Here is a 24,825-nt window from a genome sequence, read left to right as displayed (position 1 = left end):
CTGCCTCAGCTGGCCCCAGAATGGCACTGGGGAGGGGGGGTTCCTGGAGTGGTGGGCTTACAGTGGGGTGGGGTGTGTTGGTTGCCTTGAGGTGGCTTGGCAGGCCCCCTTGAGGTCTAGCCACTGCACACGCTGCCTCTTATTCAATCTGGCCACTCCCGCCGAGCCATGCTCAACAGCTCTGGGGAAAGGGGAGGGGCTGCCATCTGCCCTTGCCGCTGCCACCGCCACACAATCCTCTTCTCCATCATGAACCTTTTGTGTTGCTTGTTTTTTTGAGCCTCTCTTCACTCGCACCGCACAGATTTAATCAAGCCGGCTAATTCGCTTGCTGCTCCCTGATTACCTAGCCTACGCCCAGGCGGTTCATTTGGGCACCCGCTTGCTCTGCAGTACACATGTAACTCATTCGTGCTAATTATATAAACACCCCAGCTCAACAATCTGCAGAAATTAGATGCTTCAGTCAGGCAAGGGCACAGCGCGTGCCGTCAGGTTGCTCTGCCACGCTCAGAGGGTCACGCCGAGGATGGGTTGTGCCCACCTAGGGAAGAGTGCAGACAATCCCGGGGCGCACTCCGCAACTGACTGGAGACCTCTTCCTGCCCGACACCACTCTTCCCATGAGGGCTCTCAAGAGGAAAGGAGCAGCCCTGCTCTCGATGCAAGAGGCAACTCTTCACAAGTGGAAGCAGATTTCACTGGCAGAACACAGAGTGACTGGAAAGGTTTTCCACAGGGTTGGGGTATCAAGGCAGGAGAGAAAGGGGGGGGATACAAATCCAACTCTTCTTCTTCTTCTTCTTCTTCTTCTTCTTCTTCCTCCTCCTCCTCTTCCTCCTCCTCCTCCTCCTCCATCATAATGCTGTAGAGTCCATCTTCCAAGGTAACCATTTTCTGCAAGGGAACTGATCCTGGAGAACAATTACATTAAGAAGAGATCTTCAGGTGCCCTCTGGAGTGTAACTCAATGGGAAAGATCATAGAGACTGGGGAAAGTCCTAGAGCTTCACAGAAATGGAGGTCGGAAGTGATGTCATCGTGGTATCATTGCTCGACCCCAGTGTTATTTTAATACAAAGATGGAATAGAAAACTGGAAAATCAAACAGCGAACAAGGAATAAAAGGAGGAAGCAGGCCGCGCCGCCCACCGAGAGCTGGAGACACACCAGATACTTTTGCTCCAGCTGATGAATTTTTAGGAAATCCAATTATTGCCACATTTTTGATGGGTCCCATCTCATTGGGAAGTATTGATCCTTTTTCTCCTGATACCGTTATGTTTAATGCCTGGCCTCAGCATCGATCTGGCAGCCCCTCAGCCAGAAGAGGAGAGGCCTCCCCCGTTCAAAATCCACTGCACAGAGAGACACCGGCTGACCCTCCTGCAAGGAACCTGTCCTATTAAGCAGGATTAATTGGAGAAGGAGGAACTCAGGAAAAGATGGGAGGGGGGGGGGGAAGACACGCAGATACGCCGAGCCCATCTTGCAAGCCCACTTAATATCTGAATCTCTATAAATGGAAGCATTTCTCAGGCGCCCTCATTTGCATGAGAGCTGAAAAATGTCAGCTGCCCAAGAGTTTGCCAAGACATAAGACACGCCGTCAATTCAAGCCGAACGGTTTGCACTCACACGCTCCAGCTGGCGTTGCAGCCCACAGAACTTTGAGCGGAAGAAAAGCAAAGAGAGGCCCGGGCACGACACACCACCGCCCCCATCTGTGCCACCCCGACATGATCTCATTGCCCTGGGAAAGGGTGAGGAGTCACAGGAAGCCCCCAGACCTCCTGAGAAGGGCCTCTGCCAGAGGGCCACAAGGACCCCAGGGCACGATCCTGCAAACGTGGGTTGCTGAGATCTTGAGATGTTGCCAAGATGATGCCAGGGAGTCAGTAGCGCCATCCAGAGTGGTAGCAAGTGTTGCACCAGCCAAGAAAACGTGCTCCCCCCTGTATTTTTCTCTCCCATTTGAACGGGGCCACTTGGCACACTACCTTTATTGCTTAATAAACCCCGTTCAAAGGAGAGCCATAATGCTCGCCAGGTTTAATGTTATGCCTTCTGCCTTGTTGCATGGCAGATTTAATAAGCAAGAAAAGGCTAAAAGATTGTGCCCATGTAACGATGGCTCAGTTGAATCTCTGGCCCACCAATTACTTCACTGTCTCAGATTCAAGGAAATCAGATCCAAGTATGTGAATCTTACTCCTCTACATTTACCCCATCTCCCCGATTTAATTAGATTACACTACTTGTTGGACAATCCTGATCCTTCTCTCTGTATGATAGTGGCAGACTTTCTCCTGGAAATTACCAAACGGCAGTAGATTTCCTTCGACCTAACATTTATTTCCTGTTTTGTGTATGCTTTTTAATCTGTTTTTATTATTCTTGTACTGTTATCTATGCCAATAAAGGTTTGCTTGAGGTGTTGCACCAGCTTCTCATCCACAGATCTGGTGCTTTATCCCAATGGACACATACCACCCACACACCTACTGCAATCTGTACAAGCTGATGAGTATGCCAGCCATCTACACCATTTGGCTAACTGGCCAGGAGCATTTCCCCACTCTCCCCTTTCCGCCAACATCCGGCTGGGCACCAGAAACTCTTTGCCACTCAGCAGGGGCTTCCTAGGTGGGAACATTCACTTACTGGCAGATCCCACAGCTCAAGACAGCTTCATGTGTTGATATGCAGAAACTTGGAAAATGGCAGCCACCGCCCACCCCTTCTGGCACCGCCCCCTTCTGCCCACCCCCTGCCTTCTCCATCCCCCATTTCTTCCTCTGCCTGACCTTCATCTCACCACTTTGGACTGACCTACAGCACAGACCTGCTCACCAGAAAGCTCTCCTTCCCGGGACGCCATCCCCACAAACCGATTTGCACCCCGTGATTAATAATCCCGTCCCTTTCTCCGTAAAACTGCACAGCTAATAAGATTAAAACATATCTCTCTCTTACAGCACCGATCCATATTGCTGATTTACCACTCCTTTTCAGAGGCTACAGAAACAGATGAGAGGAACGGCCGCCTTCATCCGTCTCCGAGCGACCAACAGAACAACGCCCAATTAATACCTTCCTGTCACCCTGTTTTGCCCAGCTATGAAAGGGCTCTCAAATATTTGTTGAGGCACTTACTCGCCTGCTGGCCCTCGCAGCCAATACTTGGGCCCTACAGCCTGGACGTTCCAGGGAAAGGACTTGGCAGAAGGCCCCAGGGGACCCGGAGAAAATGCAGCGCACACACCTCGTGCCAAATTGGTGGAAGGGGTCTTTCACAATGTTTTGGCACCCGTGAAGGAGCCCCCTTCCTTTTCGGCACCATCTGGCACCCTGTCAGAGGTGAACATTGTGGAAGCAGGAATGTTGAGGAGCCACCAAGAAAAGCAAGAGACTTTCTGTGGCCTCTCTTGAGGGCTGGTCACTTACAAGGATGTGATGCCCATAATCAGTGCTTCTCAGAGGGCTGGACTTGAGTCCAACATCCAAGGTTTCCTGAGGATGAGCTTTGGGAGTCCAAACTCCCTCTGGCAGAGACCCCTCAGCAGAGCTCTGATTCTCCAAAGTCTCTGAGATGCTACCAGACACAAATCCATCTGTTCTACTGCAGACCAACAGGGCAACCTCTGAAATTGTGTGTGTGTGTGTGTGTGTGTGATTGTGAACCCTCTTCCAATGCCCAATCAACTCCAACAGGAAATCATGCTGAGGAAGACCAGGAGAAGTCATTTATAAGGCAGATAGTCAGGAGCAGAGTAAGGGGGAACTACATCCGGGACACGCGTGCGACCTGCGCCCCTGCCACACACACCCTTCAGAACGTCCCCAGAACGCCCTAGCCATTCCCCCGCGCCCTGTACGTCGCACACCTTCCCTGCCTCCTTGTGCGCTACCCCACTGCAGGTAGGCCAAGGTTGCAATTTCTCCTCCATTCAAAGTGCTACAACCCACCACACCAAGGTCAGGCTTATGGCTCCGAGTGGAGCAGAGGGGCTGATCCTGTTCCCCCTAAGAGGGTTGCCATCTAACCCCAAATTTTGGGGAGAAGACGAGCATACCACAAATGATGCAACAGCAAAAGGAACTGTTCTCTGTTCATGCTCAGAAGCCTCTCCATCCTTCACTGAGCTCACCCACTGCACAGAGTTCAAGCGTGGGTTCCAGGTTCATCGCTTGGACCAAAGTGGTTGCGGCTTTTAAAACACGGGAGGAGGGGGAGGGGGAGGCCGAGACCGTCTGATGAATGTGGCAGGGGAAAGCTGACACACTGCTTTTAATAAAACATAACGAAGCGTGGAATCGTAAAATATTTCCTTTAATTCAGTACTCCCGTGAGGAAGGGTAATAGAGGCTCTGTAAGGCAGGAGGCCCTGTAGCTGGAAGCTTGTTTGCAGAACAGGAATCCTTTTAAAAAAGAAAACAAGACCCAACCAAAGGCTCGGGGTGGATTCTGGGGAAATAAAATGTGCCTCCAACACCAGGTGCTCCCCCCTCGTCTCTCCTGCATCAGGAAATATGTGCCAGGCCCCCCCCCATTCCCAAAAAAAACACGCCGGCTTCTCAAGGGGTTGTCAGTTTTGCCTGGGCCATTCCCACCCAGGGGTGAGGCCAGATTCAAACTGTTGGCTGGCTGGTGATTAGAAAGTCCCCACATGGAACACGGTTCTCGCTCATAAGAAACAAAGCGAAGGACCCTTTTCTGTTCCACTTTCTCTCTTTCCCTGCCAATTTTTTTCCCTGTTACAACTGACACATATTTTCCCCCAGTGTTGGTTTTACTGCAGTTTCATGCAAATGGTGTCGAGTAAACAAAAGAATCAGAAGCGGCACCAATGCAAACAAGCAGGACCAAAAGCCACACATGACAACTACATCAAAAGAGACACAAAGAAGGTCCAGAGGTGCACCCCCCCCCTCCTCAGGAGCTCAGCCAGCTCTGGGAAAGAAGCCCCACGAGAGGGTCGTGTGCCCAGTCTGCAGAGGAAGATGCTTGCTGCAACTCTGCATGCTGCGCTGCTTCCTCCAACGAACCTCTGCTGGGGATGGTAATTGGGACGCACCTGGCAGGAGGCATTGTGGGGCTCTCTTCTTGTTCCTCATCCAGAGGTGCAGCTGTCTCTGTCAAATGAAGACCTCCTTAGGGACCACACCTGCCTCCAAATGCTACTGCCTCAGAACCTTCTACCAGGAGAGCTGAGAATTGAGGCTGGGATCTCAGCACAAGGAGGAGCCGGCCTGCAGTGCCCCCTGGACAGACACCAGAAGCTGCCTCGTGTGGAGACCCTCCTCCCCAGACCCATCCCACTTGCCCGGGAGGGTCTGCTGTGACCTGCAGAGGCCTGCCTACCAGAGAAAGGACAGGCCTTTCCCATCAGCTGCCACCAAAGAGTCTTGGGCTAAAGAGGCCGGATACGCAACATGGCAAGCTGGGGCCAGATTCTTCCAACGTGGGTCACACGTGAAGCCACCTGAACCCAAGTCTGGTCAGTGGCTCACCTGGCTCAGTCCAGGATCTCAGGCAGAGGCTGGCCCTGCCCAGGTGCTCCTACCTGGAGATTCCTGAGATCTTCTACACCCCAAGGAGATGCTTCACTGCTCAGCTCTTGGCTTTGGCTGAAGAACAGTATCTGCAGCTCCATGCACAGTGGAAGGACAACGACTTTGGATTGATACTTTCCTTTTCTCAACTGTAAGGAGTCTCAAAAGGGGCTTACAAATTCCTTCCCTTCCTCTCCCTACAACAGACACTTTGTGAGGCTAGTGGGGCTGAGAGAGTTCTGAGAGAACTGTGACAGGCTCAATGTCACCCAGCAGGCCTCATTTGGAGAAGAGGGGAATTAAACCAGGTTCTCCACATTAGAGTCAGCTGCTCATATGGAGGAGTGAGGAATCCAACCTGGTCCATCAGATTGGAGTCGGCCACCTGTGTGCAGAAGTGGGGAATCGAACCCGGTTCTCCTCAGAGGATGGTTGGATCCACCTTAGTGATGGTGAAGGACATAGAGACTGAGCCAAGGGTCTACAGCTGAGGAACCACCACAGAAAAGGCCTCTCAATATGTGGATGTCTGCTGAATCTGACTTCAGTCTCCCGCTCTATCTTGGAGCAGAGGCACATGGGAAGGTGACCCTGCAGACAATTAAATGCCGTATCGTTTCTGTGGATCCTGCCACTGTGGTGCAGGCAGATGATGTGTGTGTGTGTGTGTGGGGGGCTTCTCATTGTTCTTCCCCACCTTTGCCCCCACTGAATAACAACCAGAACTTTGCACAGCCGTCTTTACTGCCCAGGAACGGGAAATCTGCTTTTAAATTTCCCCCCACAGGAGGACAGATTCAAATTCTGCACCTAGTAATCGTTTTTTTTTTGCAGCAACCCCTTGGAATTGTGGGCTATAACAACACATTTCAGCAATCCCCAAATGGGATATTTAATATTCCTGGGGCTGTAGTCATTGCAATCTTGGCACATCTGTTTCGTCCGACACAATACGCTAAATATAACTGGAGAATATGCTCCGTCTCTCGTTCTCTTTTGTTTCTAAGAGAGATAACGTTGTTTAAATCAGCCCTTTAAATGTTTAAAGAGTTTGGTTATTTTTCTCCCCCTCCGCAGGAAGCTTTCATCGGAGCACAGAGAAGGGGGAGCGCCGGTCGGAAGACGGGGAGAGACGAGCAATCAAACTTGCTGCAATATCCACCCCACAAGACAGTCATAAATTTTAGTTCACAGGCTGCTTGGAAAATTGCACGCAAGGTGCCTTATTGCTGGGAGAGGCAGGGGAAGCAGCCCTGGAAGCCCAAGATGGGGCAAGCAGAACCCCTCCCTTCCGTGGGGGGGGGGTCACCTCCAGCACACAGGTTCACACAAAGCAAGGGCAGCGCTGCACACCACACCACCTGGCCCTGCTTCTTTGGGGGCTCCATTCGGCCCCCTTCTCACAAACCAGGGCAGGTTTCAAAGAACTGTCTATGGGCAGAATCCCTCACAAAATGAAGAAGAAAAGTTTGGATTTATCACCCGCCCCTTTCTCTCCTGTAAGGAGATTTAAAGGGTCTTACAAACTCCTTTCCCTTCCCACTCCCTCACAACAAACACCCTGTGAGGTGGGTGGGGCTGAGAGAGCTCCGAAGCACTGTGACTAGCCCAAGGTCACCCAGCTGGCGTGTACTGGAGTGCACAAGCTAAACTAGTTCACCAAATAAGCCTCCACAGCTCAAGTGGCAGAGCAGGGAATCAATCCCGGTTGTCCAGATTAGAGTGCACCTGCTCTCAACCACTACGTCATGCTGTTCCATGCATTTAGACACACACACACACCCAGCAAACTATGGGTTCATAACTGCCAACACTTTGTATTCAGCAGATGTGCTTCCCACACACCAGAGATGGCAAAATTCTGAGCCACAGAAAATGGGCCAACAACCACAGCAGATCTGTCCCTCAGCACACACAATCAAGATCATAGCTCCGTGGTGGCACTCCAGATGTTATGGACTACAATTCCCATCAGCCCCTGCCAGCATGGCCAATTGTAGTCCATAACATCTGGAGTGCCAAAGGTTTGCCACCACTGTACATAGCTCATTTCAGAGAGGAATCTAGAAGCCACCCAAACTTTCTGGCATTTTCTGCACAGTGTGAACTTTCATGGGCTCTCATGGAAGACCCCTTCAAGAAGGGGTCACACACACACACACACACACACACACACACACTACACAATCACATCTTGAAAACAAAGGGGAAGAAACAACTCAAATCAATTGCAAGCTCAGCCCATGGGACAGACACAGGGCTCTGCAACAGTTGGAAATTAAATGCCAAATGAAGGGATTTTTATCCGTCAGTTTTACTGTGCAAACCGCACTAGGTAATCTGAAAATCCATAAACACACAATGAAATGTGGAGGAAAAGAACTTTGGAAGCCCCCTTTGGACTGCCCCCCCTTCCCCTCCTGTCTTGGGGGAAAAAACGCAATGGAAAAGTGGCCCCTGACTCCAGTTCTGTCCTTGACAAAGAAAAAGGCACAGTCCAATTTTAGACATTTGCTTCTGCAGTAAATCAATGTGTTGCCATTTCCGCCCGCCTGCTGCCGAGACTCCCTTTGCCTCCAGCCGCTCTTCCGTGTCATCGCTACACCACCGCCATCGATAGGGCACACGGTGCGGATCCATCGCACTCGTCTCAAAGAAGAGCCGCGAGCATCGCAAGCAAGTTTGCAGATATTTATATTCCTCCATCAGGAAGTTTTAAATCTCCAGACGAAAGAGGGAGGGGGAGGGAGGGATGATTTTTCAGCTGTGTTAATGGAAACTATCGTGGCCACGGTTCTTACAGGAAGGAAAGCTGCATGTTTAAGGAAACAGCGGCTTCAGTCAGAGGTTTGGGCCTTTGAACAGCTGCCCTCACAGCCAGAGGGCTGGAAATGCTGAAGCGTCGGGACGGCTCGATGGAGCTCTGTGCTCAGAGGCCGTGTGGCTCCAGGGATTACTTATAGGGAGACAAGCGAGGGGAGAAGGCCCTGTCCGGAAACTCCCAGGGGCACCGGCTGGCCACTGTTGCAGCCACAATGCAGGCGCGGAGGGAATTCCAGGCTGATTTTGCCAGAAAGCTCCGGCTTTACCCAGCCTTCAGACTTGGCGTGAACTTGAGACTTAGCAGCCCCCTCCCATGATTAGCAGAACACACCCCACACACACTGGATCTTGATACCTGCAGAGTCCAAAGACCACCCCTTGGAGTCTCACCCACCGAAGCAAGAGATGGAGGATCGTGGTTCTGGCTCTGAAGAAACCACCAAGCCCAACCCCTTTGCCAGCTCGCTCTATAAAATTTGACCCCAAGCTGTGCAGGGGTAGCAGAGCTGGTCTACAGACGCTTGGTCTGGAGCTGAAAATCAAAGCCCCCATTTCTTCTGACCCTGCTTATTCTTGGAGAGGGCCCTGCCCAGTGGTGGGATCCAAACATTTTAGTAACAGGTTCCCATGGTGGAAGGATTCAAACTGTGGTGTAGCGCCAATGGGGCTGGGCGGGGCACAATGGGGGCGTGGCCAGGCATTCTGGGGGCGGGGCATTCCTGGGCGGGGTTGTGGCAAGGATGCAGCCGCTGCGCCGGTCCTTGGGCAGGAAACGAATGCACGCAGGCACAGGCTGCCACGCATGCCGGTGCACCTCCTGCTAGACTGCTTCAAGTTCTGCACGCTACTGCAGAGAGGATGGGCGTAACTAAGGCAAAAATCACGTGGCAAAATCACCAATGAGTAACCCCCTCTCGGCACACACAAACAATTAGTAACCTACTCTCGGGAACCTGTGCGAACCCGCTGGATCCCACCTCTGGCCCTGCCTCCAGCTGAGGAGGGTTTTGCAGAAAGAACAGATCAGCAGGCCCAGTTTCTGGACACAAGCAGACGGATGTGGCTGTTCCCAGGCCGGCTTTCCTCAAACTGCACCCTCATTCACACACACACCCCATTGGCCGAGTTAGCGGCACCCTTTTCACGGCCAGGCTCCATATCATGGAGTGGCAAATCCACCGTGGTGACCGGACAGAGGGCCAGTTGTCCTAGACTGACCTCAAGGGGTTGTCAGGACACCCCAAGGGCAACCTAGCTCCATGGGCTTCCAAAGAGCAGCCTAGTTTGGTGGTTCAATTATTCCTAAAGATGATGATCCAGCTTGTAGCAGCTATCTTATTTGGAGGCCCCTTGCCCCTAGCAATGAAATGGCTCACGAATTAAAAGGAGCGCCCTTCCACAGGTGTACAGGTGGAGGCCTTCAGAGCGGTGAGCGGATGGGCAGCTGCAGCTGGCGTTTGCTCTCCACTGACTGGCCTGCTCCAGGACCCATCCCTAAAGTCACACTGGGCGGGTCACGCTTCATTGAAAGTCACCTGTTATTTTGAGAATGGCTTTAGCACCAGGAGGGCTTTCCACGTGGGGGTGATGGTGGGGGGGGGGGGGAACTCATTTCCCAGCAGCAGCACAGTGATGCTCAAGGTATTTGCAACCCAGAGCAGAATATTGAGTGCACATAAACAGGCTGGGCTGCAGGAGACAGGCAGGCAAACGGAATGACTTTGGAAAAGGAGAGACAGAAGTCATGCAGCCCCCACCGCCCCTTCCCCACAGACAATCAAGGAAAACTTCTCCTTTCTGTAAGACTCCCCATCACCCACCACCCCTTGGAGTTATGTCAGGTGGATGGGGGGGGGGGTGGAGGACAGAGGCAGGTACCAGGAAAGCAATGGGAGAATCCGTGCACCAAATCATCTGCAGCCCCACTTAGAACTGTTCTGAATGCTCCAAAAAGCAACCTGCCCGCAATCTGGGATCCGATTGCAATCTACACACGGAAGTGATTGTGCCTCTCTGGCTCAAAGCTCTTCAACATCCTGCAAGTTCCCTGGTCCAAAGAGGGATCGGGTGCTACCTTCTGCTACCTGTGGGAACCAGACCTCATGAATCAATCACAGGCAGACCCTTCCATGACTGGGGTGGAGCGGATCGAACTGAAGACCCACCCTGGAATCCCATTCACCGCCACAGACTGCCGTAGTCCGGAAGACTGTGGCTTAACAAACCCATTGGCTGGCTTGCTTGGGCTAGAACAGGGGTCTGCAACCTGCAGCTCTCCAGATGTTCATGGACTACAATTCCCATCAGCCCCTGCCAGCATGGCCAATTGGTCCATGAACATCTGGAGAGCCTCAGGTTGCAGCCCCGGCCTAGAAGAACCCAGGGTTTTCATGGCAGCAGTAGAGATGTTACTCTGCAGCTGGAGTGTTGTGGGGTTTCTGGTCTGTATGGCCGTGTTCCAGTAGCATTTTCTACTGGAACACGGCCATGCAGACAGAAAACCCACAACACTCCAGTGATTCTGGCCATGAAAGCCTTCAACAATACTCTGTAGCTGCCCAAACACTGTTCGGGGGGAGCAGCTGAAACCATTCATTGCCAAACCTCCAACCTACCCTGGAGTTTGCCTCCTCGTTCCTTTCGTCCTCTTTGGGCTGGACATGAGCCACAGGCCTTGGGAAGCCGGACAGAGAGAAGAGGGGTGGGTATGAAGAGGGTCTGGGGTCAGAGTATTTTATGGTCAGCAATAAGGAGAGGTTTTCAAGGGAAGCCGCCTATGAATTTTTTACAGACTTTATCAATTATTTGCCAGCTGGGTCGGCCCCCGGCTAAGCACTTCCAGCTTCTCCTACATGCCGGACGGCACCCACAAATCACGCCACACAACTCTGCGTTGGCAGGCCAGGATACGCCTGTTCCTGACCCCTCACCAAGTGCAAAAGACCCCTTCTTCCTCTCTGGCACAGGGGGGGGGGGGATTGGGTGAGTCCCTTCCTGCTCTGCCACCCAATGGATCCCTGGAAGCTGAAGGGAGAGCAGGATCGAGCAAGGACAGAAATGCACCAATGGAGACCCAGCACGCCATCCAGTGAACTTCCCACTGGATGGTCAGGGTCCGCACTCTTACAGCCTAGCCCACCTCACAGGACTGCTGTGAAAGTGAAATATGGGATGAACATGTGACAGACAAACCAAGTTCAAGCGAGTTCCTTGACGAATCTCAGTTTATGCACAGTTGGGCCTTGTGTAGCCCAGTCTCCCAGAATAAAGGGACTGGACTCCACAAGGGGAAGAGGGCATCAGGGTGACCTCCGGCCAAGATGTCTTCCCTGCCAAACAGTCCAAGAGCACCTTGGAGACTGGTGAGAGCTTTGGGATATTGAAGCTTTCAGGAGCAAAACCCTTTTGTCTGATACCCAGAGAGTTCTGACTGGACAGCTTCTCTCTGGAAAATCCTGCTGGTCTCTCAGGTCTTCCACTACACACTGGCATGGCTGCCCCCCAGCAGCCCCTTGGAGCCCCCCCAGATTCTGAGTGCAGCAGCTTCTGAGAGTCAGGGCTTCTGAAGGCCCCCCCCCAAGAGCTCTTGTTTGACCCTAAGGTGCTCAGAAGCCCCCCAAGAGCTCTTGTTTGACTCTAAGGTGCTCAGAGAAGACTCTAAGGTGCCCCGGAGGAGGAGGAGGCGAGTATGGATTTATACCTGCCTTTCTCTGCTGTACGAAGGGTCAAGGTGGCTGACAATCTCCTTTCCCTTCCTCTCCCCACAACAGGCACCTTTGGGGGTGGGTGGGGCTGAGGGTCAAAGAACTGTGACCTTAAAATGACACCTGGCTGGGTCTAAATCCGGCTGAATCCTGTGCTTGCACCTAGTTGTACTTCTGCAGGCCAACAGGGCTGCCCTCTGAAGCTATGATCATGGTTAGTTTACTCAGCTAGTCCTCCTTAGTGCAGCAGTGAAAGCAAGTATCCCCCGCCCCCGCTCCCCTTCTGCAGCTGGGGCTGTGGGTGCCCGGGGAAGGTACTAGAAAAAACCCAGGCTTCCTGCATCAAGAAGTAACAGCTGCCCATGGTTGCTACCAATGAAGCATCCCAAGGCAGGATGCGAAGCTGGCTGAGAGGAGTCAGATATTGCAGTAAGCTGCAGTTTCATGCAACATCTAAATGGGCTGATCCACGCGCAGGGCTGAAACACAGCCCAAACAGCACCTGAAGGTTCTACGAAGAGCCCTGCTGGGTGGTCCGTGCAGCCCAGCTTCCTGTTTCACACAGTGGCCAACCAGTGGCCCTCCAGGGCCAACAACAGGGCATGGGCGTTAAAGCCCAGATGTTGTATTTTAGCCCTGGGATCCAGAGACTGACTGTGCCGTTCCCTTCAGTCACCGAGGTTAGTAGCCACCGACAGACTTCTGCAGCAGCGTCTAATCCCACCTGAAAGCCGTCCATGCTTGTGGGCATCACTGCCTACTGGCAGTAATTCCACAATTTAACAACTCCTCGAGGCAAGAAGAATTGCCTTTGGTCATCCCGCAGGTTCTGCTGCTATGGGAGAGGGAGAAGAAAGCTCTCCGTCCGTGTTCCCCACCCATCTCATGCCATAACTTTATCAAGTCCCTCACTTAGTTCCTCCCCCACCCCATGAATTGGTAAGCCCCAGACTTTTTAACCTTTCCTCACTGGGAACTGGCTCCAAGCCTTTAATCCTACGAATTCTCTGGGCAATCTCTCTGGAGATACGGCAGCTGGAACCGGACCCAGGACTGCACATGAATCCACGCCATAGAGCCATGGTGGCGAACCTTTGGCACTCCAGATGTTATGGACTACAATTCCCATCAGCCCCTGCCAGCATAGCCAATTGGCCATGCTGGCAGGGGCTGATAAAGTATGATCCATCTGGAGTGCAAATACCACCTCAAGTATAGGTGTCAAACTCAGGCCCTCCAGATGTTCATGGCCTACAATTCCCAGCAGCCCCTGCTAGCATAGCCAGTGGTGGGATCCAAAAATTTTAGTAACAGGTTCCCATGGTGGTGGGATCCAAACAGTGGCGTAGCGCCAATGGGGCTGGGCGGGGGGCGACGAGAGGCGTGGCCGGGAGTGCAGAGGCAGGCATTGCTGGGCAGGGCTGTGGCAAGGACGCAGTCACTGCGCCGGTCCTTGAGCAGGAAACGAATGCACGCAGGCGCAGGCTGCCACGCATGCCGGTGCACCTCCTGCTAGACTGCTTCAAGTTCTGCACGCTACTGAGGAGTGGAGGAGGGGCATATCTAAGGCAAAAATCATGTGGCAAAATCACCAATTAGTAACCCCATCTCGGCACACACAAATAATTAGTAACCTACTCTTGGGAACCTGTGAGAACCTGCTGGATCCCACCTCTGAGCACGGCCCATCAGCCCTGCTGGCATGGGCTGATGGGAATCGTAGTCCATGAACACCTGGAGGCCCTGAGTTTGACACCTGTGCCATAGAGGAATGAATAGGGCCCTGCACAAACAGCAGACTCCAGGTTGTTTGCTGTACAGTGTTTTACCGAAGCATTCCTACACTTGAGAAAATACCACATCAGGAACAATCTGAATGTTTCGATTTAGTGGATGTTGCTTTTTTGCGCAGTGTGGTCTTTAGCCACAGGTAGGGAGGAAACGCAGATAAAATTACGAAGCTGGACTTTGCCGCAAACATTAGGGCTTTCATTTGCAGAATTAGTTTTGATATTTTCCTGGTTAAGCTGAATTAAGGAGGAGTGGAATAGAAGAGACGGAGAGAGAGAGAGAAATCCTAGCACAAAAGAGCAAAAATCCCTCAGCCACAGATTTAGAAAATCCTGCGGCAAAAAAACCCCAAAAGGAAAGCGAGAAAAAGCCGGGGTCTAAACTCTGGGGTGAAAGGCCGGCAGTCTTGCCAATTTTTCAGATGAAATTCACAGAAAGGCAGGAAAGAGAAACCAAGCTCCCTCGGCCTGCTCGTGGCAGCCTCCCCTCCTCTCCCCTGAAAACAGCCAAAGTGGAAAAGCAACTGCAACGCCAGCCAAGAAGAGACATCCTGCTGGGGACACCCCACCCCCACCTCCCCACCCCCACCCCGCTGCTGCAAAGGGCCCGGGGCTATACAGGCACTTTGGGGGCAGACACACACACACAGCCGGGCACAAACGATTCATGCAAGGGAGCTGAGACGCACGCAGAGCCCTGCATCCGGCCTGCCACTGCGAATCCCTCTCAGATGGCTGGTTTTGCAAAGAACTTAAAAGCAGAGCAAAAAGGGCCGGGAAAGAGCCCTGGGAAAGAGCCGGCAATGGGACTCTACCCCCTGCAGCTGTGACCTAATGGAGCGGGTTCCACGGCTTTGGATGGCTGGTAGCCCAAAGTGGAGACTGGGCTGGAACTATAGGGCAGCTATGGGGCACCAGAGACCACGGGCTGAATCCCCACCGCTCGAAAGCTCGCTGGACAACCTCGGGTGAGCCACACACTCTCAGTCCAGCCTACCTCACGGGGTTGTTGTGAGGGTAAAACGGAGGAGCGGCATTTCAGATATGTGGATCTGTGTCCATGGAAGGAGCAGCAGAATAAAATAAAACAGAGAGAGGGGTGGGCTGTGGATGTCACCCACGGAGGAGTCTGCAGAGGGCGGACTCTATGACATTATATTCCACGGAGGTCTCTCCAGCCACCAAATCTCCAGGATTCCCCACCCCCACCCCCACCCCACTCCAGTTCGCAACTCTTCCTGCAGTCTCTATGCCTAGCTGAATTATTCAGAAGGGCTTTTTCCTCCTTTAACACAGCTAACAGGGCTGTACTGTGATAAAATGGTTCGGAAAGTTGCTTTTGTAAAGAAACAGGGATTGTGAACTAGACTGCATAGCACATCCTGTCTATTGCCGTAACTGCGCTCTTCCGATACAATTTCTGCATCGTCTAACATGTCATGTTTAAATGCTTTGTTTTAGCTGTTTCAGATTTCCGCTTGTTTTCAGATGTCCTGTAGATTGTATTGACTTACATAGTGTAATCCACTTTGAATCTCAGCGAGAAAGACAGGCTACAAATAAAATAAATAAAGTATTTGGGGGTTTTTTTTGGGGGGGGGGTGTCTGATGCTGCTTGACCAGCCCAGCTCTGCCCATTTGGGGCCTGCTCGTTCCCTTCTGCTCAACCTGTACATTTTCAAACATCACACAAGAACGCTTTACGTCCGCGGTCTTCTTGCATGGAAAAGCTAGTGCTGCTAAAAGAGAGTGCTGCTTCTAAGCAAAACAAAGAGACAGCAATTGCTCATCCACTCCCCTTCAGAGAGGCCCTCTCCGAGTTTCCCCAAATGTAGCCACGGCCCCTTCAGCAAATGCTGGACTTCGAAGGGGTTTTCTTTCTGCCTCTTGGTGGCTACCTGGGGATGATGTAGCAGAAGATTGCTCCAAGCCAAGGCCCCGGAAGGAGGTGAAAGGAACACACACACACACACCCCACACACACAGATGCTCCATCGTGCTCGATCTGGGCTTCACCCTAGGAACTGGAGTCACCAGGGGTCAGCCCCATTAGCTCACCAGAAGGAAAATACCAACCTTCCAACTCAGGTAGAGAACTCCACAAAGAGACCCAAAGGAACAGCTTCCCTCCCACCAGTTGAAAGGACAAGAGGAACGAGCAGCAACAAGGCCAGGGGGCTGACGGCCTCCTTGGCAAGGCAGGTCCTTTGTGTGGGAGCATCAGATGAACCCACCCCAGGGCTCAGCAGAGACGGTGTGGAGGCCAAGAGGCACAGAAGCAGCCCGACGTCACCAAGGAACATCCTGGCAGTCCAACAGCTAGGGCTCTAGTAATCCAAGCTGACTCTCTTCTTCAGTTGTCTGTATTGTTTGTTTGTTAAATGCTGGCTTTCCTGCCAAATAGACACCCAAGAAAACATCCCACGGCTGCAAAAAGCATCCATTAGAACAGTCCAGGAAACATCAATAAAACCACCATCCAGGCATCACAAGAATCAGCGTCCGAAGCCAAGTCCAAAGTTCAGCAGCCACACTGGCAGTCCTCGGAGTGGCGGAAGGAAAGGAAACACGCGCATCTCGCCGGCTCCAGAGGCCAATGCCCGAAAATGCCAACCTGGCCCACTGTGCCCTTCCCCAAACTAGCACATCCATTTCCAGCAAGGTTCTCTTCTCTTCTCGCCTGGCCCACCGCCTGCCGCACGCCAACACTGGCTTTTTCATACATCCCTTGGTCAGCTGACTGACATATCACATGACCAGAAGCAAGCCTAGGGGTCTCTCCTAGGCACGCACACAGCCTGACAGAGAAGCCACCACCAACCCAAGGATGAGCTGGACTCCGACCCCGACCCCAGACCCCCACTGGCAGCCATGGAACCCTGGGCGGCTGGTGGTGGAATGGGTCTGGCCGCAGCTACATTGCCGGGGCCGAAGAGCCAAGCAAGCAGCCCAGGTGATGCCATGGAAGACAGTCAGAGATGAAGGAAGGGCCAGAATGGCCAAGGGGGATCAAGCGGCAGGCTTGGATGGGGCCAGCAGACAGAGCCAGCTTTAAGCCAATGGGAACAATTGCTGCCTGTTGGGCCCCACGCCCAAGGGGGCCCCATACTTGGGTAATCAGCTCTAGTCTTGTCAAGTACATGCAACAACACACTGCAACATTCACCTAACCTCTCATTGCAGGTTTTACCAGGAACAGCAACTATTATAATTTTCCTCTGAATTCTTAAAAAGTCAGTAGTGTCTGTTTATACTGCTTATATTTTGATTTTTTTTTTTACTATACTTGAATTAAACAACGTGCTAATTACGGGGGGGCGGGGAGGTGGGTTTCCCACTTTTGCATGTAAACTGGCCAGCTGGTTCCAGTCCCAAGTAACATTTATAGTCTAAGTGCATTTTTGCACCTGTAAATTTCATGAATGTGGTGTTACACTGAAGAGGTATTAAAACTGCTTTTGTGGTAATGCTTGATATGGAAATAAAATCCACCTAGTTCCTAAAGTAGATGTGCCACAAAATCCCATTATAAGCTTATTTTACACAGTGTACAGTTTGTAACTGTGCACTTTTCAAAGGTGATCTGCACATTTTTGTTTCTTTGCTTGCAGGCTGACGTATGCAGTCTTACATTAAAATGTAGCTTGGAACTTTCCAATCCATTAACTCACATGCGTTTTTAAGTGCCAGTTTTGATTGCTTTCCATCCCACCATAGAGATACAAAGTCCATCATAGACTTTATTCATATCCCTATGATTCTGGCGACCTTCGCTGTGATCCTGGGGCCCCACCAACAATGTTCCCAACTGGGCCCCCACATCTCCGAAGGCCAACACTGCCGGGAGGTTGGCAACTCCCCAACAGGTTCGTAAAGCAGCCGCGGCCAAAGCGCACACAGAGGCGCCCTCTGCTGGGCGGCCAGGGGATAGAGAGCTGGAGATTTGGGAGCCCCGCAGAAGGCCGCCAAGTCTCGTGCCAGCCTGATCTCGGGGCTTGCTCCCGAGGAGACCTGCACGGGATGGAGAGCCTTTCCCCTCCTCCTTCCGCACACGGCACACGCCACAGGGCCTGGTCTTTGCTTCCCAGCATCCTTCCTTTCTTGGCTTCTTGAGAGAAGTCCTGCCAGGTGGACAGTGGCCAAAGCCCCGGGGTCGGGGGCGTCTGCTGGTATGGCCAACCTTGTTGCTGAAAGCTGGCCGAAGCACATAAAAACAGCCTCTTTTGGGGTCCCCTTTATATGAAATTGATTAACATGGAACCCACGGATTCATTAGTACGAGAACCTGGATGGGTTCTTTCTGGTACGTCTTAGATCTAAATGATATTGCTGCACTTGTGGTTTTAAAGCATTCCTTGTTGCTTTACGACTACCATGAACTGCCCTGGGCCTCCCGGGGAAGGGGGGTGAACAAACTGAAGACACAATGATAGTCTGTGCGGGCCTGGAGTTCAGCCGGTGGGACTCCCTGCCAGGTGATGGCCCAGCACATGAAAAAAACTGACCAACTCAAAAAGTGGACAGGTTAAAAAAAAACCCCACATGTCACAGAAGTGGACTTTCCCACACAAAGGACCCTGCTGGTGTCAATGCTATGCTGACCTGAGATGGCTGCCTGGGCTGGTCTTCTGCCCCCCCCCCCATATGTCTGTTGGGATAGGGCTGGCAGGGGGATCCCCCACAGGCCTGGGGGCACCCTAGGTGGGAGTGCTCAAACTGCCCTCCTCCGCCCCTGCCATAGGAGGGCACCCCCCACCCCAATTCCTCCTGCTGTCCCCACAGCCAGGCAAGGCAGGCAGGCAAAGGGAGGCAGTAGAGCTGGGCTTGGCCCCGGGGCTGCCCCCCCCCCCCATTGGCAAAGAGAGAAAAGGAGGCGGCAGGCCCTCCCTCCACCCAGTTAGACCTGGGTTCTGCAGGCAATTATTTAGGGTGCCCCCGCAGCCTTCAGACAGAGAAGCTTCCTCACCTTGCATCACGCCAATGCACGCCCCACCCGCCCAGACACACACTGTTTGGTTTCTTAACTGCAGGCTGCTCGGGGCTGAGAGCAGAGCCCTTCTCTGCTTCCAGCTGGCCCGCGGGGGGGGGGGGGGCGGCGTTCGGTCGTCCTTGCGCCTTGGGCGGGGAGAGCGCGCGCTCGCCGCCCCCCTGGCCCTGCCGCGGCCCAGCCAGCCAAAGGGGACTCCCGCCGGCCCGGCAGGCTCGGGACAAGGTCCGTCCCTAGCCCCAAGAGGGCGGCGCGGGCGGCCACGGGAATTGGGGGGCTGCACTGCCGGCTCCCCCAAAGTCGCTGCCCACTCCTGCCAGCTCCCGGGCTCCAACCCGCTCCCTCCAGCTTAGGACCGCCGCAGGTGCCCCTTGGCCCATCCTGACACCCCCCCCCCCCATCACCACCACATATCTGGGGCGGGCGGGGGGGCGGGGACAGGCGAGGGCGCGGAGGAGTGGTGCGGCACCCCGGCCAGAGAATGTCCTGCACGGCGCGGTTCCTTGTTCTTGCTGGCTTCGTTGCCGATGGGGGGGGGGGGCAACTTCGGGGTCTGACTGCCGCCCAGAGGAGGAGGAGGGTCTCAGCGACATGCCCCCTCCCCGCCCGGGAATCTCCGGAGCGCCAAGTGGGAGGGGGGCAAAGGCGGGGGTAGAGATGTTTGCTCATCGTGACACCCTCACGCCCCCACTCTTGCCCTTGCAAAAGCTCCCCGCTTTCCTTCCTTTTCCGCGTCAGCCCAAGTTGGCAGGGAGGCGACCGGGTAGCGAGCAGCTGGGCGGGCTCACGCAGCGGCAACGCTCCCGGGTGTGCCGCTTGCACTTGGGCTGAGGGGGCAGCCAGGGACAGGGAGCCACCACACCGCCCGCCGATTCCCCAGCACCAGTGCCCAGCATTACCGGCCGGGGGGGGGGGGCGCCGGCTCAGGGCAGAGCAGCCAGGAATGCCCGATTCCAGCCCGGTCCAGCCCCCTCCAGCTCAAGAGCTCCGCTGCTGGTCCAGATGCAGACCCCCCCTCCCCGCCAAACAAGAGAAGCACAGACACCAGCGCCACCCCGGAGCCGCTGAGGGCAAAGTTGGTCCCAGTTCAGGGGACAGCTCTCTCTCGCTCTCCCACCCACCCCCCCCGCCCCTCGATGGGGACCAACCAGCCCCCCGTCCCGGAGGCGCGCAGACTCACCCAGGGCGGCGTGGAGGAGCCGTCCGAGCAGCAGGCAGGGGGGGCCAGCCCGGGCCGAGGGTCATGGTCGCCAGCGTCCGGGCCGGAGCGCCCATTTGCCGCTCCATGGGCTTTAGCAACGGCCGCGGCGGCACCGGCAGCAGCAGCAACAGCAGCAGCCCCCCCGCGCCCCGCAGCGCCCCTCTCCGCAGGGCCCCGTCGGGCCGGACGCCCCAGCCCGCTCCCGGGCGCCGCCGCCCATCGCCCCCCGCCGCCGCCGGCACTGCGAGACCCCCGAGGGGGCGGACCAGCAGCGGCCCGCCTCGGCCTCCCCCAGCCCCCGCGGGAGCGCAGCGGCGCGCCGGTCCGGTCCGCTCCGGCCCTCAAGACAGGCGGCCACCCCCCCCCGCAGCCTCCCGGCCGGCCTCGCACGCGCGGCCATCTGCGCTCCGGCCCCGGCTGCCTCCGCTCCTGCCGCCGCCGCCGCCGCCGCCGCTGCCTTAATCCTGCCGCGCTCCGCCGCTAAGCCGGGCTGCCAGCAGAGCACAGCAGAGCAGAGCAGAGCGCCGGCTCTCCCCCCCTCCCCTCCCCGCCCCGCCGCCCCTCCCCGCCGCCTTAACCCTCCCCTGGCCGCCCGCTGGGAGGCCTCCCCTCCCCTCATCAGAGGCCTCCCAGCCCGGACCCCTCTCCCCAGACTCCCAGAGGCAGAAGAGGGGCGCCAGGGAGGCCTCCCCCCACACCGAGACCAGGAGGCTGCTGCTTCTCTCCCACAGCCTCACCCCTCCAAAGCTGGAAGCAAGGGTGCCCACCTGCTGCCCAACAGGGGTCTCCAGCCGCGCCACCCTCCGGGAGGCAAGAACCCCCTCCTCCCCACACCTTACACTCTGCTCAGGGTCATCCCATTGTCACTGGAATCCCCAAATGCCCCCACCCCCAGGGACAGACAAAAATACTGAAGCACATCCCAAGAAAGCCATTCAAATAACAACATTCAAAACAAGGGGGGTGAGGCTGGAGGGCCACCAGGAGGGCAGTGCGGGAGGGGTGGGGTGGGGGACTTTCCTGTGTCCTGTTCATGTTCAAAACAGAGATGGGCAGGGACAGACAGCCCACTCCAGGGCTTTCCTCCAGCTCTGGGGCTGCAACCAAGGAGGCCCCGATTCTTGTGGGAAGCAGCATACAACGCCAGGTAGTTGGAAGAGAAAGCAAAGCATCCTGGGGTGATCTTAAAGTACGGGGGGGGGGGGGTTGTAACACAGGGGGGGGGAGGTTCAATTCCACATTCTGCCTTGCAGTTTCTGGGATGACCACAAGTCCCTCTGTCCCCACCTACCTTGCAAAGCTGTTGTGAAGATCACGTGACTGGGGAGAACTTGGACTGCCCTGAACGGCTGGCAGAAACAGTGTACCAACCCTTCCGATGCCCAGGGGGGGGCACCGTGGGGCCCACCAACCCCTTTCCTGCTGCCGCCCACATTGTAGAAAGCGGGCCAGGAAGGCCAGGCAGGGTTTTGTACCAAGTAAAACCTCTAATCGCCCACTGGGTTGTTTCTGCAGAGGAATATCACTGTGCCACTCAAGGTAAGCAGCAGCAGACATTTGGGGGGGGCTGGCTCCACCTCCCCTGGCAGCCATTTTGTGCCTGTTCTTCTCACCACGTTGTGTCTGAATTCCAAAGTGCCCACAAGCTCAAAAGGGTTGGGGATCCCTGGAATATATTAATATGTCCCACCCAGGTCTGAACTCTCCCCCAACTCACTAATCTGTAATTGCCATTCTGGTGGGGTGGGGGTGAGGAGAAAAAGAAGACGAGTTTGGATTTATGTGCCCCCTTTCTCTCCTGTAAGGAGACTCAAAGGGGCTGACAATCCTCCTTCAGCCCCACCACCACACTGGCTTACAACAGAGCACCCAGTGTGAGGGTAAGGCTGAGGGCTGCCACTGAGGCTTCCAAGGGAACTGTAGCGAGGCCCAAAGGTCCTGGAGTGCACAAGCTAATCTGGTTCACCAGATAAGCCTCCACAGCTCAAGTGGCAGAGAGGGGAATCAAACCTGGTTCTCCAGGCTCTTAACCACTACACCAGGAGGGGGCTTTTCAGACCCAAATCCCTTTGAACCTCACTCTGACCTCGAACCCACGGTACTGCTGAGCAACCTTACCAAAGGTCATGCCCAGTCAGATTTTTCTGTGTAAAAACCGAGCAGCAACTAACAATTATTAGACAACCCAAATCATCAGCCACACACCAACTCAGGTCGCGGGGGCCGGGGGGGGGGGGGGGGGTTAGAGAAGAGAAAAATCAATTAGCACTGAAAATTCCTCCACACAAGCCAGACTTCCCAGCCCCTTTTTATCCTCCAGCAAAAACATGGCAGATACTCCGGAGGATGGAGGCAAAGGCCGCATGCATGGTAATCAGGCTCCGGCTTAATTGATGGTGGCCAGGATGCCATTCCAGCCAGCCCCTCCCCTGCTTGAGACGGCTTTTTTCCTTGTACGTTTTGCTACACAAGCTCATCCCAGTGGGAGGAAGCGGTGGCAGGTTGGAAAGCAATAAGCAACCCTAATTAAACCAGGGTTTTATTTTCCAGGTAAACTCCGAAACTCCCGAATGCAGCCTTCAGGCAGAACTATGCACAGCACAACACGGACAGGAATGATGGAACTCTCTCTGGGGAGACATTGGCTGAGCTGAGATGGGCACCAAGGTGAGATGGGGACACACACACCCCCTCTGTCTCTGGGCTGCTGCAATGAGGCAGCTGTTCCAGGAAGCATTCTTAGTGCTAGGAAGCAGTCCCAGGGTTCAAATTTGGAAAAGGCATCTTCCAGGTGGGTCCCTGACAGATGCAGCAGGTAGATTCTCTGCTCTGTTGACTGACCAAAAGCCAAAGGGCAGCAGCTCTTCAACATTTGGAAGTACAGTAAGGATAGGAAAGAGGGAAAGACAGCAGCTGCTCTCTCGCTAGCTAGGAAGAGTCTCTGCAGGCAGACCTCCTGAGGCGGAAGTAGTGGCCGAACCTGGCACTCCAGACTGTTCATGGACCTACAATTCCCATCAGACCCTGCACCAGCGCATGGCCAGTGTGTATGTTGGCAGGAGTCTGATAAGGTCTCAATGGTCATCTGGAGATATCTCCACTCATGGGGTTCCACTACATGTAATCCTAGGGCATGGAGTAGGAGGAGGCCTATGGTCCATGTCAGGTTTTGCCTCAGAGTTAGGGTTCCGGTGACAATTTAAGACTGAATAAATTCTTTTAAAAAAAAAACTTGGAGTTAGGGGTTGCAGGAGTTAAAAGGAGGCAAAGGGATCCGATTGATTGGGTAAAAGAGTTGCGTAGATTTTAGGGCATGGACTAGAGAGTAGGCCTATATAGGTAAATTGTCAGGATTCTGCCCCTCAGAGTTACAGGTTAAAGATTCGGGTGACAATTTACTTGACTAAATAAATTCTTTTTTTAAAAACTGAGTTAGGGTTGAAGGTTAAGCCAATGGCAGCAGGGGGATCGGATTCAGGTAAGGGTTGCATTGCTTTCTAGGGCAGTGGTTCTCAACCTCCTTAATGCCGCAAACCCTTAATACAGTGCCTCATGTTGTGGTGACCCCGAACCATAAAATTATTTCCGTTGCTACATCTTAACTGTAATGAATATGTGTTTTCCGATGATCTTAGGCGACCTTTGTGAAAGGGTCATTCGACCCCCAAAGGGGCCGTGACTCACAGGTTGAGAACAGCTGTCCTAGAAGAAGCAGGATATTAAACCTGAGAATATCCATCAAGGGACAGACAAGAGGTGACACAAAAGGCTGGAGGGGTCACTATGGAGCCCCCTCTACCTGACCACTTGCCTGCCCCCTGCTGGGGCTAGCTATCAGTTCCTTGCCTTTACAGATTAGGGAGATTGCTGGCATCAGCCAATAACAGGCTCAAGGCCAGGCAATTTCCGGCAGGGGACCCCAAACCACCAACCACGCCATTCCAAGGCCATCCCAGATAATATCAGGCTTCCTTGGGGGTCACTCACTGCACTTCCCGAGATCTACTTGAGGGGCACAAGAGATGCAGAACAGACAAAAGAGACACATTTCTGAACATCTTGCATGCTTGGCTTATGGAACTCACAGCCACCAGACAAGGCGGGGCCACCGGTCTCATTGGCTTGAGAAGGGGACTAGGCACATTTGTGGGAAAATAGGTGCACCAGTAGCTGTAAACGGTGGTGGCCGGAGGGACTCCCACTACTCTGAGGCAGCCGTTTCCTCCAGGAGAACTGAGGGCTGTACTCGGAAGCGCAGTTGCAATTCCGGGAGAACTCCAGCTCCCCCCTGGAGGTTGGCAACTGTAGACTGGGGCAGGCCCCACAGGGCTGTAGGTCATCTCCCTCAGACAGAGCAGTCACTGGCTTCTCTCAGGCAGTTTGAGAGACATATATGGGGAACATATGTGGGAGTAGGAGGAGGAGGGAAGGAGTCGAGGTCCAAACACCCTCTCCCCAGCTGAGGAGGGAGAGGCTGGCAGCGAGGTGGAACATCTCTGGCTGCAAGACAATGTGATGCAGCTCGAGAAAAGCATGACTGATCCATCCTGCAGTGCGTGGAAATTAAGTTTACGCTGGATTTCTGCTGGGGGGGGGGGCTAGGACAGACCCCCACCTCCTTCTCCAGTGATGGGGCTGAGGAAGCTTTCATTGCCAAAGTATCATCTACAAAGTGCCCCCCGCCCCGCCCCCCGCCCACCACAGCCCCCTTCATGATATTCACACAGCTGACAAAACACCCTTGGAAGAGAGACACTGGGGAGA

At 54.2% G+C, this 24,825-nt stretch overlaps 1 protein-coding gene across 1 annotated transcript in view; it reads right to left on the bottom strand.

Moving 5' to 3' along the window:
* The window catches only part of IGSF21 (immunoglobin superfamily member 21), a 155,961-nt gene extending 135,724 nt beyond the window's left edge, over nucleotides 1-20,237 (bottom strand). Inside the window, exon 1 of the mRNA XM_048519241.1 lies at nucleotides 20,041-20,237. The gene's annotated coding sequence lies outside the window, so the exon portion shown is untranslated. The remainder of the gene's footprint in view (nucleotides 1-20,040) is intronic.
* Nucleotides 20,238-24,825: the final 4,588 nt, after the last annotated feature.

Source organism: Sphaerodactylus townsendi, linkage group LG16, assembly GCF_021028975.2.
Source record: "Sphaerodactylus townsendi isolate TG3544 linkage group LG16, MPM_Stown_v2.3, whole genome shotgun sequence".
In the NCBI taxonomy this organism is placed as follows: Eukaryota; Metazoa; Chordata; class Lepidosauria; order Squamata; family Sphaerodactylidae; genus Sphaerodactylus; species Sphaerodactylus townsendi.
The sequence above is the reverse complement of the archived record's forward strand: the minus strand, read 5'-3'. Positions and strand labels throughout refer to the sequence as shown.